The sequence below is a fragment of the Peromyscus leucopus genome, chromosome 1 (assembly GCF_004664715.2).
Source record: "Peromyscus leucopus breed LL Stock chromosome 1, UCI_PerLeu_2.1, whole genome shotgun sequence".
NCBI classification, from domain to species: Eukaryota; Metazoa; Chordata; class Mammalia; order Rodentia; family Cricetidae; genus Peromyscus; species Peromyscus leucopus.
In genome coordinates, this window is record NC_051063.1 from 137,166,781 (window position 1) to 137,187,147 (window position 20,367).

General features: G+C 45.9%; 1 pseudogene; it reads left to right on the forward strand.

The window, feature by feature from the left end:
- Positions 1–11,195: 11,195 nt before the first annotated feature.
- Positions 11,196–20,367, forward strand: part of LOC114699883 — a 96,032-nt pseudogene continuing 86,860 nt past the window's right edge.

Below are 20,367 nucleotides of genomic sequence, written 5' to 3' on the forward strand. Positions count from 1 at the left end.
CTCCCCAGGTCCCTAAGCCTCCATCAGAGTTGCATAAGACATTCATCATGTAGAGTTTGCCCAATTGTTTTTGCAGGAAAAGGGAAGAATGGAGATCATTTCTTTAGCAGTCTGTAACTTCTAGGGTGTGATAGGGAAACCCAGCCCTAAAGAACCCTGTCTTGGCATACAGAGGAAGACAGGAAATAAAATCCTTGAATAGAGCTTACTACTGTGTCCTTATGAGAAATCTAAATAAGTAAAATAATAAAATTATAGAAAAAGTCCAGGCTGGGGCCAGCAAGATGGGTCCATGGACAAAGGGTCATACCTCCAAGTCTAATGACCTGAATTTGATCCCCAGAACCCACAAGCTACCCTGTGACCTCCACACATGTGCCAAGGCACAGATGCATGTGTCGACACATTTAAACACACACACACACACACACACACACACACACACACACACACACACACTAAATAAATGTAAAAAAAAAAATGTAAAAAAAAAGTCCAGAGACTTGTTAACAGTGATATCATTTAAGGATACCTGATAATACTTCAAAATAAATTAATCTATTAAATCAACTACCTCTGTAGTATTTTTATGCTTCTGGATTATCAAATTTCTTAGAGCACTGCTTCTAAATGTTTATATATGTACTTAAAAGCATTTTCTAGAAACTTGGAGTCACTTAAAGCAATTACTAGCTTCTTTTTGTTAAACATATACTCATGTTGCCCAGGTTACAAACCTGCACAGCTGAGTCTGGCCTTGAACTCTTGAACTCTACCTTCTCAAGTGTTAGAAATGTAAGCATGCACTACTATGCCCAGCTACTTCCTAATCCTTCTAAATCTATTTCACATTGTCAATGAATTGCCATAATAAAATGAAGGCTTTTTTAAGACTTATATGTAAAACATAAGATAAATGAACACAAGATAAAATGAACCCAACATTGGAACCTTCTCTCTGTCTTTTAGTAAGAGATTTTGTGCACCTATTTGCACAAAATAGTGGTTCCCTCTCATGGTTCAGCAATACTCATTTCCAAGCATTGGCTCCCAACATGAAGCAAGTGAGTGAGGCATGTCATTATCTCAAAGTCATTACTCAAAATTTCAATGTTGTCTATGAGTTAGGACTTGAAAAGTGGTTCTCTATGAAACAGAATCTTTCAAAATGTTGAAACTGAACAGAGTATAAGTTTTCATCTATGAAGTATTTTTTAAATACCTAAATCTAGTCAAGCCCGTCTCCCTAATTGTCTGTTCTTACAGGAGAGTAAGCAGTTCTATAGATTGGAGGCATAGAGATGAGTCAGTGAAGTATGATGTGCCGAGTATGTTGTGGTCTGAAGAATCTGAAAAAGAGAACCCTATTCTGAGATAGTAATGGAACATTCACCCTGCAACTCTGTACAATAGTTTTCTTTCTTTCTTTCTTCCTATCTTCATTCCTTCCTTCATTTGTTTATTTCTTCTGTGTGTTTAGACAGAGTCTTATAAATCCCAGGCTGACCTCAAATTTGCTATGTAGCCAAGGATAGACTTGAGCTTCTGATCCTCCTGCCTCTACCTCCTGAATATTGGAATCACAAGCATTCACTATCATGACCAATTTTATGAAGTGCTAAGGATCAAACCCAGGGTTTACTGCATGCTAAGCAAACACTCCACTAACTGCCCTACATCCCAGCTCTCAAACTGTTTTCTTAATTTTTATCTGCCAGAGGTATATACAGATGTGTTCTCAAGTGAGTAACACGGTGTTTGGAATTTCCCTTATAGCACTCTACCTTCCTCCAAGATAGAAAGAAAGAAAGAAAGAAAGAAAGAAAGAAAGAAAGAAAGAAAGAAAGAAAGAAAGAAAGAGAGAGAGAAAGAAAGAGGACGAAAGAAGGAAGGAGAGAGAGAGAGAGAGAAAGACAGAAAGAAAGAAAGAAAGAAAGAAAGAAAGAGAGAGAGAGAGAGAGAGAGAGAGAGAGAGAGAGAGAGAGAGAAAGAAAGAAAGAAAGAAAGAAAGAAAGAAAGAAAGAAAGAAAGAAAGAAAGAAAGAAAGAATAAAAATACTGGCAAACAGACTCCAAGAACACATTAAAACAATTATCCACCATGATCAAGTAGGCTTCATCCCAGGGATGCAAGGGTGGTTCAACATACAAAAGTCCGTCAATGTAATACACCATATAAACAAACTCAAAGAAAAAAAACCACATGATCATCTCACTAGATGCAGAAAAGGCATTTGACAAAATCCAACACCCCTTCATGATAAAGGTCTTGGAGCAATCAGGAATACAGGGAACATGCCTAAACATAATAAAGGCAATTTACAGCAAGCCAACAGCCAACATCAAATTAAATGGAGAGAAACTCAAAGCAATTCCACTAACATCAGGAATGAGGCAAGGCTGTCCGCTCTCCCCATACTCATTCAATATAGTACTTGAAGTTCTAGCCAGATCAATAAGACAACATAAGGAGATCAAAGGGGTACAAAATGGAAAGGAAGAAGTCAAGCTTTCTCTATTTGCAGATGACATGATGGTATACTTGAGTGACCCCAAAGATTCCACCAAGGAACTGATACAGCTTATAAACACCTTCAGCAACATAGCAGGATACAAAAAATCAGTAGCCCTCCTATATACAATGGACAAAGAAGCTGAGAAGGAAATCAGAGATACATCACCCTTTACAAGAGCCACAAATGACATAAAATACCTTGGGGTAACACTACCAAAGCAAGTGAAGGACCTATATGACAAGAACTTTAAGTCCATGAAAAAAAGAAATTGAAGATGTCAGAAAATGGAAAGATCTCCCATGCTCATGGATAGGCAGGACTAACATAGTAAAAATGGCAATTTTACCAAAAGCAATCTACAGATTCAATGCAATTCCCATCAAAATACCAACACAATTCTTCACAGACCTGGAAAGAATAATACTCAACTTCATATGGAAAAACAAAAAACCCAGGATAGCCAAAAGATCCTGTACAATAAAACAACCTCTGGAGGCATCACAATCCCTGACTTCAAGCTCTACTAGAGCTACAGAAATAAAAACAGCTTGGTATTGGCATAAAAACCGACATGTGGACCAATGGAATCGAATTGAAGACCCTGACATTAATCTGCACACCTATGAACATATAATTTTTGACAAAGAAGCCAAAAGTGTACAATGGAAAAAAGAAAGCATCTTCAACAAATGGTGCTGGCATAACTGGATATCAACGTGTAGAAGGCTGCAAATAGATCCATATCTGTCACCGTGCACAAAACTTAAGTCCAAGTGGATCAAAGACCTCAACATAAATCCAGCTACTCTGAACCTGCTAGAAGAGAAAGTAGGAAGTAGTCTTGAATGTATTGGTATAGGAGATCACTTCTTAAATATAACACCAGTAGCACAGACACTGAGAGAAACAATCAATCAATGGGACCTCTTGAAACTGAGAAGCTTTTGTAGAGCAAAGGATACGGTCAACAAGGCAAAGCTACAGCCTACAGAATGGGAAAAGGTCTTCACCAACCCCACATCTGACAGAGGACTGATATGCAGAATATATAAGGAACTCAAGAAATTAGACATCAAAACAACCAACAGTCCAATTAAGAAATGGGATATAGCCGGGCGTTGGTGGCGCACGCCTTTAATCCCAGCACTCGGGAGGCAGAGGCAGGCGGATCTCCGTGAGTTCGAGGCCAGCCTGGGCTACCAAGTGAGCTCCAGGAAAGGCACAAAGCTACACAGAGAAACCCTGTCTCGAAAAACCAAAAAAAAAAAAAAAAAAAAAAGAAATGGGATATAGAACTAAACAGAGAATTCTCAACAGAGGAAACTCAAATGGCTGGAAGACATTTAGGGAATTACTCAACATCCCTAATCATCAGGGAAATGCAAATCAAAACAACTCTGAGATATCACCTTACGCCTGTCAGATTGGCTAAGATCAAAAACACTGAAGACAACTTGTGCTGGAGAGGATGTGGAACTAGGGGAACTCTCCTCCACTGCTGGTGGGAATGCAAGCATGTATGTACAACCACTTTGGAAATCAATATGGTGCTTTCTTAGAAAATTGGGAATCAAGCTCCCCCAAGATCCAGCTATACCACTCTTGGGCATATACCCAAGGAATGGTCAATCATACCACAAGAGCACTTGCTCAGCTATGTTCATATCAGCATTGTTTGTAATAGCCAAGACCTGGAAACAACCTAGATGCCCTTCAACTGAAGAATGGATAAATAAAATGTGGCACATATACACAATGGAATACTACTCAGCAGAGAAAAACAATGACATCATGAGGTTTGCAGGCAAATAGATGGATCCAGAAAAAATCATCCTGAGTGAGGTAACCCAGACTCAGAAAGACAAATATGGTATGTACTCACTCATAGGAGGATACTAGATGTGGAACAAGGATGACTGGACTTCTACTCACATCATCAGGGAGGCTACCTGGAAAACAGGATCCCAAGAAAGACATGGGGATCGCCCAATGACGGAGAAATGGCTGAGATCTACATGAACAGCCTGGACATGAGTGGGAGTAATGAAGGGTGAGGGTCGAGGGAAAGAGAGCCTGTGGGAGCGGGAGATCCCAGCTGGATCAAGAACAGAGAGGGAGAACAAGGAACAGGAGAACATGGTAAATGAAGACCACATGAGAAAAGGAAGAAACAAAGTGCTAAAGAGGCCCACAGAAATCCACAAAGATACCCCCACAATAGATTGCTGGCAATGGTAAAGAGACAGCCAGAACTGACCTACTCTGGGGATGGGATGGCCAAACACCCTAACAGTCATGCTAGAAACCCCATCCAATGACTGAGGGAACTGGATGCAGAGATCCACGGCTAGGTCCCGGGTGGAGCTCTGGGAGTCTAATTAGCGAGAAAGAGGAGGATTTACATGGGCAAGAATTGTTGAGACCAAGGTTGGATAAAGCACAGGGACAAATAGCCAAACGAATGGAAACACATGAATTATGAACCAATGGCTGAGGGGCCCCCAACTGGATCAGGCCCTCTGAATGGGTGAGACAGTTGATTGGCTTGATCTGTTTGTGAGGCATCCAGGCAGTGGGACCGGGTCCTGTGCTCATTGCATGAGTTGGCTGTTTGAAACCCGGGGCTTATGCAGGGACGCTTGGCTCAGCCTGGGAGGAGGGGACTGGACCTGCCTGGACTGAGTCTACCAGGCTGATCTCAGTCCTCGGGGGAGTCTTTGCCCTGGAGGAGGTGGAATGGAGGGTGGGCTGGGGGGAAAGGGAGGGGGGCAGGAGGGGGGAGAACAAGGGAATCCATGGCTGATATGTAGAATTGAATGGTATTGTAAAATAAAATAAAAGCAAAAAAAAGAAAGGAAGGAAGGAAGGAAGATAGATAGATAATAGAAAAAGAAAGAGAGAGAAAGATAGTTATAGATAGATAGATAGATAGATAGATAGATAGATAGATAGATAGATAGATAATAGAAAGAGAGAGGGAGAGAGAAAGGAAGAAAGGAAGGAAGGAAGGAAGGAAGGAAGGAAGGAAGGAAGGAAGGAAGGAAGGAAGGAAGATAGGATAGATGTTAAATGTTTACTTATGTGTGTAATATGTTTTAAAATGACACAATATTCATAAATATCAAAGCTGGGGAAAATGACTGGATCTTATTACACTATCATTCCCTTTATCTTTTGTAAGTCATATTTTTTGACAAATAAGTCTTCATCAAATGTATGGGTTGATATATTGTCAGGCCATTATTGTAACTAACACATTAAAACACCATGTTCCCTGGGGTGGAAAGCCAGCTGACATCTGCCTAAGTCCAGATATCCGTCAACACCTTCTCCCCACCCAGCCCAGCAGCTCTATGAGGGCTTCGTGATCAACCAACCATTCCCAGCATAGCCTTTGACACTTACACGCATTTCTTTTCATTTATTCAGTCTTGCAAAATCTTGGTTTACTGTGAGTATCTCATTTGGAAGCCAAGTTGGTGTGTCATTTTGATTTTGTACCAAAAATCAAGTATTTTTAATTAATGTATAAATACAGCCTCAATTATTATTACCAAAGTAGATGGAAATCAATACGAGATCCCTCACATTTCTCAGTCCTGTTTGACTCAGTGCCTTTACTCTTTCAAATTAGTAGAACAGTCCTGAGGCTATTTTTAGAATCCCTCATCACTTCCAAATAAAGTGTCGTGCCTCTTTAATCATTAGCATCTGGCAAAACAGCAAAGTGCCTGGAAATCGGGAAAGAGGAGCCTGAGCCCCAGACTCTGCCAGCCATGAGTGTGTGGATTGGGAGAGGCTCTCCTCTGAGTCTTGGTACCCCATGTAGGAAACTGGGATAATTATACCTATCACTTTACAGGGGTTCTAGAATTATACCTGCCCCCATCATAGAGAGATCAAGCAAAAACCATGTAGGAGCCAGAGGGGTCAAGAACACCACAAGAAAACCCACAGAACCAACTAACCTGGCTCATAGGAGCTTGCAGAGACTGAACTGACAACCAGGGAGCCAATGTGGGACTGACCTCTGCCCTCTGCATATATGTGACAGTTGTGTGACATGGTCTTCTTGTGAGACTCCTAATTGTGAGAACAGAGGTTGTCTCTAACTCTGTTGCCTACTCTTGGAACTTGTTCCTCCTACCAGATTGCCTCATCCAGCCTTAAGAGAAGAAGAGGTGCCTAGTCTCACCGCAGTTTGATACACCATGGCTGGCTGATATCCATGGGAGACCCGCCTGTATCTGAGGAGAAACAGAGGAGGAGGAGTGGATGGGTGGGGGGAAGTTGGAGGGAAGAACTAGGAGAAGAAGATGGGGGTGGGGAGAACTGTGGTTGGGGTGTAAAAGCAAACAAACAAACAAAAAGACATGTGGGAAATGACGTTTAAGATTTTTTGAAAGGTAGAAGTAAATTCAAGACACTACATCTTGACAGAAGTCCCTGCCTAGACCCCCTGTGTGTCACACATTTGGAAGCTGGAAGCCTGTCCATTTACATTGGTATCTCAAAGATAAAATGCAGCGCAAGTGCAGTAACAAGATGCCCCTTAGGATTTTGCAGTGACTCATAAGCCACTTTACCCCAAGGCAGCTACAGAGGTTTTTAAACAACAGGACTCTATTTCTCACCAGGATTCCCCAGCTTAGCTGCTGGTGATATTGGCTAACAAAAGCACTGTAACTAAGGGTACTGCCTCCTTCCACAACAGGGCATATCAAATCTTTTGGAAGTGTGTGTGTGTGTGTGTGTGTGTGTGTGTGTGTGTGTGTGTGTGTTATATGTGTGCATGTTGCTGCAGATATACACACTGGTATGTGTGCATGCAGAAGCCAGAGGAGGCTATTGAGCGTTTTTCTATTGCTATCCACTTTTTTTTTTTTTTTTTTTTTTTTTTTTTTCTGTGAGACAGGGTCTCTCACTGAACATGAAGCTCACAGTTTTGGCTAAACTGGCAATGAGTCCCAGGGATCTATCTGTCTCCAGCTCCAAATGTCGGGGTTACAGGCACATGTGACCAAGTCTGGCTCCTACCTAGGAGTTGAGGATGTGAACTCGGGTCCTCTTGCTTTCACAAAAGAGCTCTCACCCCTCCAGCAACATCTCTCTGGTATTCCCTTTTTGTGTATCACTAATGCAACTGCTACAGAGGGTAATGGGGATATCATCAGCCCCTTACAGCCTCACCAAACATAGGAGGATAGTGTGTTCAGTCAACAGGCAGGAGCAGCCACTCTAGGACCATTTACCATGGACAACAAAAACCCAGTGATGCAACTACAGACAGAAAAGGTGGTCTGGAAATGAGTGGCATGTCTAACACAATCACTAAAATCTTCAAAGTAGGAGCAAGGAGAGATTGCTGTTCAGAACCAATGTGTGACTGGCAGCCTCCCCACAGGGCTGAGCCTTCATTTCCCTTGGAAAATGAATGTCCTAATAGTACAGTGGTTAGTCAGAGGTTCTGGGGAACACATCTAGAATTATGTCAGTGCCTCAGGGGTCACATGGGCTGACGACCCCTGTCTTAGCTGACATTCTTGCTTTCCCACCAATAAGGCCACTCCACTGCACCAGAACCCCAGGCCAACCCTTGCTCAGGCTTCCAGCATCTGCATTTCTCCTTCCCAGCATGCCTGTGAGACACTGTGATCTGAGATAGTGTGAGACACTCTGATCTGAGAACTTTGCTTCCACATACATGATTCTGACTTTCCATTATGTCTAAAGCCTGGGCTGATCTTTATCCCTCTACCCGCTTCCCATTACTGTTCCGAAATAGATACAGAAAATTCCAAAATTCCAATTAGACCTAGAAAATCCCAAGAAGCCTCTACAAACGCTCCAGTGACCATTTGTGTCACTTGGTAGACGTCTGTGCAGATCCTGATCACATAGCTCATCACCCCCACTTCAATGTTACCAGCTCCAAATGTCTCCCTTCCTCCCTTGGATTCCGGGTACACACTAAGCACGGTTGAAAGTGTACTGTGACAGCTGGGATCTGAGGCACTCTGGGTTCCACAGCGTAAGGCGGAGTGATGGACAGGCCCGAAAATAGAGCCCATCTGATAACCTGGAATGAAATGCCCCTGACAGCTGATGCTTGTCTGTCCCTCCAGCATAGCACACTCCGGGCTCAGTGGAGCAGAATGGAAATGATCAGTCAGAAAGTTCACTCTGAATTGGAGGAATCCTTCTGCACTGCCCAAGCACCCAAATCCATATGACCTACAGGAGGCCCGTAGCAAGATTCTGACCCCTAGGTGGGTACATAAGCTTCTTGTCTTGTCACTATGATAAAACATCTGGGACAACTTCATACAAGTTTCTTTTGGCTCACGGGTTTTTTGTTTGTTTGGTTTGGTTTGGGTTTCTTTTTTTTGGGGGGGAGGGATAATTGAGACAGAGTTTCTCTGTGTAGTTTTGGTGACTGTCCTGGATCTCACTCTGCAGACCAGGCTGGCCTCGAACTACAGAGATCCACCTGGCTCTGCCTCCTGAGTGCTGGGATTAAAGGCGTGCGCCACAGCCACCCGGCTTGGCTCACAGTTTTAATCCATCATGGCAGGGAAGGCATGGCAGAGTTCATGGCAGCAGAAGTGGATAGTGGAGGCACCTCACTTCTTGGTGATCAGGAAGCAGAGAACTCTGGGCTGGAACTAGAGAAGAATCTAACATCCAAGGTCCACCTCCAGTGCTCCGTATCTGCTTTCAAGGCCACAAGTCCCAGAGGTTCCATAATCTCTTAAAACAGCGCTGCCATCTAAAGATCCAGCGCTCAAACAAACGAGCCTGTGGTGGGAGGATTGCATATCCAGACTGCTGTAGCAGATGAGCAACGGGATGTACAGGGACTATGAAGTTAACCGAAGTACAGAGAGATGCTATAGAAGGCGGATCCGCTCACACTCAGGCTCTGAGCGCTTGCCCGTCCACCCTCTCTTGAGAACGACAGCAGGAGCTAGCAGAGCTGATTACCATGGGATCATAGGGCACTGTGCACAGAGCAGAGGAGCGTAGAGAATACTTCCTCCCTGCATCAGTTCCAAAGAAGACACAGTCGGCCCTCCATACCTACAAGTTCCGTATCTGTGCCGTCAACCAACCTCAGCTTTAAAAAGAAAACTGAAAAAAATCAGCACTTGTATCTGTGCTTTTTTTCTTGTTGTTCTCTAAATAATATAGTATGAAATTATTTGCATAGCATTTACTTAGTGTTAGAAGATAGTTTAGAGTGTGTGGGAGGGTGTGTGTAGGCTGTATGCAAATACTAAGTATTTTCTACAAGGAGCACAAGCATCTGCATATTTTACTATTTTCAGAGCTTTGGGATCCATTTCTTTGTGGTTACCAAGGGATGGCAGTAGAATCTACGCAGATATTAGTTATTAATTTCAACCATGGCAAAAAAAAAAATGCCGAATAAAACTCCCATGGATGTGTTTTTGGTTTTTGGTTTTGTTTTGTTTTGTTTTTTAATTTATTTATTATTTATTTATTTATTTTACATCCTGGTCAGTTTCCCCTCCCTCACCTCCTCTCAGTCCTCGCCTCCACAACCCCTCTGTTCCTAACCCCCAATCCACTCCTTCTCTGTTTCTACTCAGGAAAGGGAAGGTCTCCTATGAGTATCAACAAAACATGGCATATCAAGTTGCAGTGAGACTAACTAAGCACCTCCCCATGTATTAAGGCTGGACAAGGTGACCCAGTATGAGGAGTAAGGTCCTAAAAGCCAGTAAAAGGGTCAGAGACAGCCCCTGCTCCCACTGTTAGGAGTCCCAAAAGACCATGCTACACTACTGTAACATATATGCAGAGTGCCTAGGTCAGTCCCACGCAGGTTTCCTGGTTGTCGATTCAGTCTCTGTGTTGCAGTTTTAGAAGTTTTCCTCCAGAGATGAAAAGCTCATGACTGCTGATTTACATCATTCTGGCCACAGCTTTCTCAATCTTCCACTCCCCAGATCCCACAATATGGCTGCCACCATGTCCCACACCATCCCCCTACTTCTTCCCCTTCTTCTGGGCATCCTCTCTGTTCTTCATGGTGGCAGCAACCTGTAGACTAAGGGCCCCCTTTCCTGGACACCATCACTTCCAACAAGGTCATTCCCAAAACCAAGTTTGTCTTTTGTCTTCCCGAGCCCCTACACAGCCGCTTCGAAGTCCACCATGAGTTAGACTGAAGCAGACATCGTCTGACCTGGAGGAGGAGAGAGCAACGTGACTCGGAGAACAGGCTGCCAATCCCAAGACTTGGGGCACCTTGCGGTGGGGGGGGAGATCAGAGAATGTTGACAGATTAATGTGTCTGTGTAGTGTCAGGCGCGGAGATATAATCTGGATAGAACAATTTCACCCAGCTTGCAGTGGTCTCTAGGAGGAATGCCGTTATATCATCTAATTATAATTAACACTTAATTGTTTTGCCTAGATGCCTGGAGAAGACAGAGAGACAAGACGCACCACTGAAGGACGTGACAGCCACAAGCCAGGGGGGGAAAAAAAGTCTCATGATTAGGTACAAACCAAATGTCCCAAGCCACGTTCTGCTGGTTTTTGTCAACTTGCCACAAACTGGAGTCACTAGGGAAGAGGGAACCCCACTGAGTAATTGCCTTCGATTGGCGTGGCCTGTGAAGGCTGTAGGGCATTTCCTGACTAAGGACTGATGATAACTGAGGAGGGTGCCACGCCTAGGTCAGTGGTCCTGGGTGATAGAGGGAAGCAGGCTGAGCACGCCGTGTAAACGGGGCCAGTAAGCGGCACCGCTCCACGGCCTCGGCTTCAGTTCTGGCCTCCAGGTGCCCGCCCTTCGTGCCTGCTGCAGCATCTTCCAGTGATGGACTGTGTGCGACCTACACGCCCAACAAATCCCTTTCTTCCCCAAGCTGCTTTTGGTCGGTATTTTATCACAGCCACAGAGAGTAAACTAGGACACCTGTGGTCCCAAACGGTCCTTGGGAGGTCAGTGTGGACCACATTAAGGTACAATCTAAGAGTTTATTCGGACAGCATTTATTTGGTTACATGTGCCCAGGCCTGAAACCAAATTACTTGCAAGGGTTTGCTATACATTTTATGCCTTTGTAAAAAGACACTTAGAAATATTGTCTTCATGAGTAAGAGAGGTCAAGATGAAGTTTAGGGAGGAGCCAGGGGGTCGACCAACAGAGAACTCGCAGCAGCGAAGGCGACAGCATCAATGATGGCTGGGGAGGGGGTGGCTCTGGGACTCCCGTGCCGAGAGCGCCTGTGGTCCTGAGGCCTGGTGTCAGCCTTCCGGGCAAGACCAGCCAGAAATGCTTGAAAGAAATGGAGGTGGAGAGGACCCTGATTAAGCAGGGAGTACTGGGAGTGAGGAGTGGGCGGAATCCCAACTGCTGTGCCGGCTATGGCCCTGGTAGAGGCCACACAGGTCCCAGCAGCTCCCGTGATCTGCCCAGTTACCACCACCAACACGTACCAGCAGGTCCAACAGACGCTGGAGGCCCAGGCAGCTGCAGCAATCATAGTAGTTCCTCCCATGGTGGGAGGCACTCCTTTTCTGGGTCCAGACGGCTTTGACCCTGCTGATCACAGTCACCTAGATAGTCCTGAGGCTCGTGAAGCCATGTTCCTGAGGCGAGCAGCTGTGGCCCCTCAGAGGGCCCCTATCCAGCGTCCAGCCTTCGTCCCCCACGTGCTACAAGAGAGAGCAGAATCTGCTCTCTCTCTTCTGCAGCAGGTATCCCCTGACCTATGGTCCTGAGGCCCCCATCCCAGGCCCTGGTTGGACCCCCTCTGCCTGGGCTTCCTGGACCACGCATGATGCTGCCACCAATGGCTCGGACCCTGGACCACCCCTGGGTTCTATGGCTGCTCTGAGACCTCCCCTGGAAGAGCCAGCGGCTCCTGGAGAACTAGGTCGAGGCGTTGAGTTAGGACTGAAGGAGAAGTAAGAGGCAGTAATGGCTGCAGGGAGCTGGTGAAGCAGCAGTCATTGGCCATAGCCTCCGCTGGCCTTAGCCATGCCCTTGCCTGAGCCTGAGCCCCTGCCCTTCCCACTGGAGATGGAACTGGCCTGCTGGCCCCTCTGCAAGCTCCTGAGCTCCTGTCCCTGAAACCATGACCCCAACCCTCTCAGCCTGAACCACCTCCTGGCCTCACGGTGAGGAACTGCCTGATTCCATTTTAAATGGCAGGAGCCATTATGCTACATTTTGAAAAATAAGTTTCTATTTACTGTGAGAGCTGAGTTGCTCTCTGTTTCCTGGAACCTGACCTTCTCCCAACCCTCCCTGACCCTCGCTAATCACATGGTAGGTGACCATATGATTTTTTTAAGGTCTTTTTTTTTTTATTTCCTTGTTGCCTCATTGTCTCCCTTCTGTAAAAACTGCTTGTGATTTTACTCCTTAAAAGGGATCCAAGGATTAGATTCCAGGCTGCTCTCTTTAACCAGACTTAGGAGGCAGTCGCTGGACAGTTCTTGGGTGCACCCCAATAAAAATCAAGCTTGCCGGGCGGTGGTGGTGCATGCCTTTAATCCCAGCACTCGGGAGGCAGAGCCAGGTGGATCTCTGTGAGTTCGAGGCCAGCCTGGGCTACCAAGTGAGTCCCAGGAAAGGTGCAAAGCTACACAGAGAAACCCTGTCTTGAAAAAAAAAAAAAAAAAAGGTAAAAATCAAGCTTGCTTTAAATTTGGCTCAAATTGCTCAATTGTGGTCTTATTCTCTCCATTGGGGTTGATAATGGCCCTGAGGTCCTAGAGAGATTCAGACCACCCACCCAAATTCTAGTTCGCTCCTAAACTCCAGGGGACTGGGGAATTGCCTCAGGAGGCACGTGCCTTGAGACATTCCAAGGCTCCAGGGCTGCCTTCAGTTCAGGAAATATTGGGGTGAACTTTCATAATGAGAAAAGTGGCAAGCATCTACGGAGGCTTCCTGGTGAGTCATAGTCTGGTTTAGTTTTGTGGGATCCCTATCTGGGATGTGGAGGGGTTTCAGTGGGACCCCAATATTCTCCCATCCAGGGCAAAAAGCAAGACGTTGCATCGCCCACCTGAGGTTCTTGGTCTGGTTTTATGTCTGTTTGTCTTGTCTTGGGCTTCTGTCCTCTTTCTGTCCTTTGTACTTTCTGTGTTAATTGGTTGATTTTGGACTTGGGGTGACTGAACTGACAGACAGTGTAGGTAATAAGATTAGCAAGCCTAAAAGCCCTCTAGCCTGTGTTCTAAAGAATTTTGATAAACTTTACCCCCGCCCCCATAGCTAAGGAGGATTATGATTATCCTATCACCAAGCATCACCTCTGAACATTCTGTGAAACTGAACAGTCTGCATTTGGGGTTGACCCTCCAAGGGTACTTTTGATTCTCAGATAGTCTGGGCAGTGGGTAATGTCACCATCAGTAAGCCTGGCCACCCAGATCAGATTGGATACATCCTGTCTTGGGCTGAAGCAACTTCCAACCCATCCCTCTGGGTGAAGGTCTGTATGGTCTGCAATTGGCAAGGTGGCCAAGCCCTGGTTGTCAGCAGACAGACCTATCAAGGGCCTGTAGCAGATACCAACAAGCCCCATGAAGACCGTTCTGTAGGACTCACAGGAGGGAGAACCCCTTCTCTGTAGCTAGAGTTTTCCTGCCTTGCCCACAGTCAGGACAAATCTCTGTCACTCGCCAGTCCCACAGCCGCTCAGACCCAACCAAGTAAACATAGAGACTGATATTGCTTACAAACTGTATGGCCATGGCAGGCTTCTTGCTAACTGTTCTTATAACTTAAATTAATCCATTTCCATAAATCTATACCTTGCCACGTGGCTGGTGGCTTACCGGCGTCTTCACATGCTGCTGGTCACGGCGGTGGCTGGCAGTGTCTCTCTGCCTCAGCCTTCCACTTCCCAGAATTCTCCTCTCCTTGTCCCACCTACTTCCTGCCTGGCCACTGGCCAATCAGTGTTTTATTTATTGACCAATCAGAGCAATTTGACATACAGACCATCCCACAGCACTTCTCCCTTCATGTAACCATCTTTATCCTCTTCTCCCCTCCTCACCTCAGCCTCCACCTTTGCCACCCCAGTCCCCTCCATCAAGGCCTCATCTGCCTCCTCCCATCTGCATCTACCCCTACCCCACCATCTAGTCCTTCCCTACCTCCACCTACCTACCTCCCCCAGCTCTTTCCTACCTTCCTCTGTCTTTTCCCCTCCCCACACCCTTCAGGGAGTCCCATACAACCCTCCAGACTTCTCCAATTCTGGTTCGGGGTGTCACCTCCTTCAGTCCTCATTTCCCTATGGCTGTTTCCTGACAATTGTTACCTGTATTGTTGTCCCTTTCTCCAACACAGATCTCTACAACTGGAAGAACCAGAACCCCCCTTTCAGTACCAGCCCTGATTCTTTAATTTCTCTAATTGATTCTGTCTTTTTCATTCATCTCCCCACATGGGATGACTGTCAGCGGATTCTCCATACCTTCTTTACTACTGAAGAAAGGGAACGGATTCTCACAAAGGCAACTGAAGCACTTCCTGGAATAGCTTCAATGGCTGGTGACCAGAGGGCAGAGGCGATTGACCATGCTCTGCTAAGGAGAGCCCAAAGGGACTGCAACACAGAGAGAGGTAGGAGGTCACTCTGTGACTACCACCAGGTTCTGCTAGAAGGGATGAAACAGGCAGCCTGGAAGTCAACTGACCTATCTAAGATAACGGGTGTGAAACAGGGCCCAGATGAATCACCTTCAGCTCTCCTGGACACCTATCAGTTACACACTCCTATAGACCTAGAGGACCTGGCAAATCTCAAGGTAATTAACCTGGCCTTTGTTACTCAGTCAGCCCCTGACACAGCATAGAAAGATACAAAAGATGGATGGGTTTGCACAAAAGAACAGGTCGGAACTATTAGAGATAGCCCAGAAAGTGTTTGACGGCAGAGACAGCAAAGAAGATCTGATAAAGAAGATGAGGCATGGCTGCACTACCATCCCCAGCCACTCTCAACTCTGCCCACGCACACCATGATAAAAAAGAGGAGACCTTTACAAAAGGACCAGTGCACCTACTGCAAAGAAATGGGTCATTGGAAAAACAAATGGCCATGCCAGAAATAGGTGCCCCCCCCCACATAAACCCAGGCCAATCCTAGTTATGGAGGATTAGCAAAGTTGAGGCTCCTTCAACCTAGGCCCCCAGTAGCATATGGTAAACTTCACCACAGGGAACCAACCTGTAAAGTTTCTGGTGGACACAGCGGCTACTCATTTGTTATTACAGGAGCCCCTGGGACCCCTTACCAACCAAACAATGGAAGTACAGGGGGCAATAGGATCTCTCTCTCTCTCTCTCTCTCTCTCTCTCTCTCTCTCTCTCTCTCTCTCTCTCATTCTCTCTCTCCCTGCCCACTCAGAGAGTCTCTGAACTCGGAAAGGCACTAAAAGGATGCCAGTTCTGTATCATTGGCAGCTACTGCAGCATCCTCTCCTGAAGCCTCCAGTCGCCTAAGCTTAGCTCACCTATTGACCATACTTGGACACAAGCCCAGCTTGTGTCAGAAACATCATCACCCCTTGCCTACAGTCTATAAAACTTTGCTGCTGAGCAGTCGAGACAGAGGCAGGTGGATCTCTGAGTTTGAGACCAGCCTGGTCTACAGAGTGAGTTCCAGAACAGCCAGGGCTACACAGAGAAACTGTCTTGGGGTGGGGAGGGAAACACAACTTTCCTGCCCTGGCTCAGCGCAGGACTTCTCTGGCCTTGATCTCCTGGACCAGAGAACCCAACCAGGAGTTGCTTTGTTCAATACACCTGTTGTTAAACTTTTTCAATTTGGCTTAATCTGGCTAACTGTGTCGGTGGAGAAATTTATTGAGGGTGAAGGGGGCAGAAAACCTATTAGCTGATTCTGTCTGTTTCTTAACCACAGTTTTGTTAATGAGCATCCCTGTGATGTTAGGCAGCCTGCAAGAGGCACAGGAGAAGGAGGGGGCAACGAGAACAAAGAATGGGTAGGAACAATGCTAAACACAGAAAAGGGGAGAGGCACACACACTAAGATGATGGCTAGAACTTCCTTCCTCACCAAATATTTACATCACTTCCCCTTATCTACTGTGGTGGTTTGAATAAGAATGGCCTCTATAAATTCATTGATTTGAATGCTTGGTCACCAGGAAATGGCACTATTACCAGGTGTGCCCTTAATGGAATAAGTATGGCCTTGTTGGAGGAAGTGTGTCATTGGAGACAGGCTTTGAGGTTTCAAATGCTCAAGTCAGTCCGTCTCTCTTCCTGCTGCATGCAGATCAGACTGTAGAACTGTCAGTTACCTCTCCAGCACCATGTCTACCTGCATGCTGCCATGCTTCCCACCATGATGATGCTAGATCAACCTCTGAAACTGTAAGCCAGCCCCAATTAAATGCTTTCTTTTATAAGAATTGCCATGGTCGCCTTGACCTCTGTCATTCTGTTTCTCACACACATAAGACAGATCCCAAACATTGCTTGCTCCACCTACAACATCCTGGCTACCTTCCTGATCAAAATGACAGACTTTCTTTAGTCAACTCATATGACCCACCATTGATCCTTGATGGCTCCATACGCTTTCTTCACCTTGACCAGGGATTGCACATTCATTTGACGTTGTTTATATCTATGTCAGGTTGATTATTCAGCACACCTCTGGTACTAACATTAATAAAATGACTAGAAAACACAAAATTAAGTAGAAGTACCAGGTTCTGGTGAGCTCCAGAACAGTGGAGGGCTGTAGTATGTTCTGTATGTTTTGTTAATGACAAGAGGAAAGATATGTGGACTGTTGGGATGGCTCTGTGAGTAACAGTGCTCGTTGTGAAAGCCTGATGACCTGAGTTTGAGCCCTGGAGCCCACAATGGAGGGATAGCCGCAGGAGAGGGGGAAGGGAAAGGAGGAAGTAAAGGAGGAGACTGAGAGAAAGGAGACAAAGACGGCATACCGAATGATTACTGAACTTGTCGGAGTGCTTCCTCCGGCCATGGCACAGGGAGAAATTTCCCACATAACCAGTATTGTCATTTCTCTCAACTATTGAATTAACACTGCAAATTTCCACCTTCCAAGTCTTTAAAGGAGGAAGCCACGTGTGCTGGCTCCCGAAGTTAGGTAATTTGTAGTTTGAAATCAGCCTCGCTTTTTTCCCACTCTCCCATTGATTTTTCTGTCTAAGCAGATTTTTCAGGCACTCTTTAACTTGATTCTGACTTGCAGCCTAGGGCCATAAATGTAACGATTTAGGTGGACATGAGACCCAATCAGAAGACGGGAGGGGACAAGGTTGTGTTCTTCCTAATTTGAGACAACTTGTGTCCGCTTCAAAACAAGATGAACATGGTAGACCTCGGGAACAATATAAAGATAAAAAACATATTTTAGGAATGAAGAGATAGCTCTTGCAAAGTGCTGCCGAAATCACAACTTGAGCTGTCTGTATCATTACGTGACAAAGGCACATGAATCCAGGGAGAAATGCTTTTGTTACCTTAGAAACAAAATCACCCTTGCTGATGTATAGATTCATAAAGTGAGGGCAGAAAGAGAGGGAGGCCTCCCACCCTCCCTTGGTAGGATATTCGTGTGAGCCAAGGGTCATGGAACATCTTCCCAACCAAGGTTGCTTGGTGATCTCCCACCCCCACCCTCCACACAGAACACACTTGACCCTTCATTCACTCGGTGTTTGTTAAGCTTTTATTGAGTGCCTGCTAGGGAGCTACTTCTGATGGAGAAAGTTTCTAAACTAATGAAATAAACACAAAGCTTTGTGAGGACAATAGCTTTGAACCCAATACACCATAGCATGGTGCACTGCGTGACATCCTTTGTAGTGGCCCATAAACACAATGACAGGAGCCCAACCATGGAGCTGATACTTCCAACACAATTGGATGTGTGAAGTGATGAAGAGCGAGTTCTGTCTACTTGCCATATTTTCCCATGTTGAACGGCCAGTGACCAAGTAGGGATCAAGATGGAGAAAAGTATGCAAGATTCACAGAATGCATGATGAGAGAGAGAGAGAGAGAGAGAGAGAGAGAGAGAGAGAGAGAGAGAGAGAGAGAGAGAGAGAGAGACTCTAACAGGGAAAAGTAAAGTCTCCCCAACTAAAAATAACAAAAGACTTTTCCCAATAGAAGTTATGTCAAAACTTAACTTCTTTAATAAAAATCAAATAAAATCAGAAGAGCTCGCAACAGGAATTCAAGGCACTCTTGATAAAGAAGTGTTTAGGAAATAGAGAGCTGCCCAGTGTGGCTACAACAGGAGGAAGAAGGGCTAGACCACCGAAGAGCGGGTGAGATTTGGCTAGATAGGTGGCCTACTTCCATTTCAGGGCAGGGGCTATTGAGAGCAAAGCTCTACATTGCTTCCCAGGGTGTGGAGAGCAGAGGCTTTTGAGTGTAAGACGACAGGAATAAAACAGAGCTTTCCACACTTGGCCCTGCTTTTTCAGAGGTGGTAAGATGTATATCACCCCCTTTGGCCTAATCCCACTTCTGTGGAGGTCTGAAAATTAACAACAACAAGAAAGGAGGAGGAGAAGTTAAATCAAAAGTCCCTCCTTCATTCCCCTGGGCTGGCCTTTCTCCAAGGGCAGATGGAAGGAGGTGGGCATAGTAAAGCTTGCCCTTTTATACTGCATGGTGACCAAGCTGCCCCACAGGGCTTCCCAGGTGGGTCTCGGATCAGCTGAAAGGCACCAACGAGTGCTTAATGGCCAGAGAAAATGCCCAGCCCCGTAGGGAAGACAGAGCTTACCAGAGAAGCTGGGTGAGAGCCGGCCTTCTGGAGTCCTCAGACATAGAACACTTGCAAGTAGAGAGAGGGCATGGGGCACATGGCCTTGTCCCTGGCAGATTGGCCCTTCCTAGGAGGGAGCTGGCACCAGACAGGCTTCTGAGGGGCTGAACAGACTCTGTGTGCCAACCACAGCAATTTCACGACACTGAACTGAACCCAGCCAGTTGGCACCAGGGCTGAGCAAGCAAGACAGGAGATTGCAAAGGAAAGAAATGGAGTGGTGGGGATGTGAAAAACCCGGGAGCCCCTGCAGCAAGCACTATGGGCATGAACCCTGAAGCCAGCAGCCTGCGGCGTCCCAGCACAGGCAAATCCAAATCATGGCAGCCAAGTGGAATTTATCCATTTACCTGTCTGTTTTTCTTCCTCTGTTTGGGACTCCCTGGGGACAAGAACCACTGGATTTATCTCTGGACTATGTCGTAGAGATTAGAAGGCAGACAGGCTGGATGACTAGAAGGGAATGGCTGGGAGCTGGGAAGGAAAGCAATAGACAAACTGTGCAGAGTAGACAGGTGACTACCTCCATTAGTCACGGGTAACATGAACGAGTTGTGTCTAGATGAACTACTCTGCTGGGAACCTAATCATGTGTTAAATGTGCATGCACGTATATGTAGTACACATGTATGTTCACAGTTTCCTTCCACTCCTACTTGAAAGATCCCAGTCATTATTCGTTGAACATGGGGCCCAAGTCTATAATCCCACACAGGCAGAGGCAGAGGCATCCAGCGTTTGAGACCAACCTGGGTTACGTAGTAAGGACCCACCTCAAAAGTCACATTTTTTATTCTGCATCACCACACCGCCCACTGTGTCCACTTCTTGTGTCCTGGCAACAGTGACCAGGTTTCCTATCGCAATAATAAACTTGCCCTAATTTACTGGCTACCCCTGTTTCACTGTAATGCTAAAGCAGGCTGTCAGGGCCAGAGAGACCCAACTGAACCCTCCTAACTCCTACTTTCTCTCTCACTTTTTCGACTTTGTTTTCAGCAGAG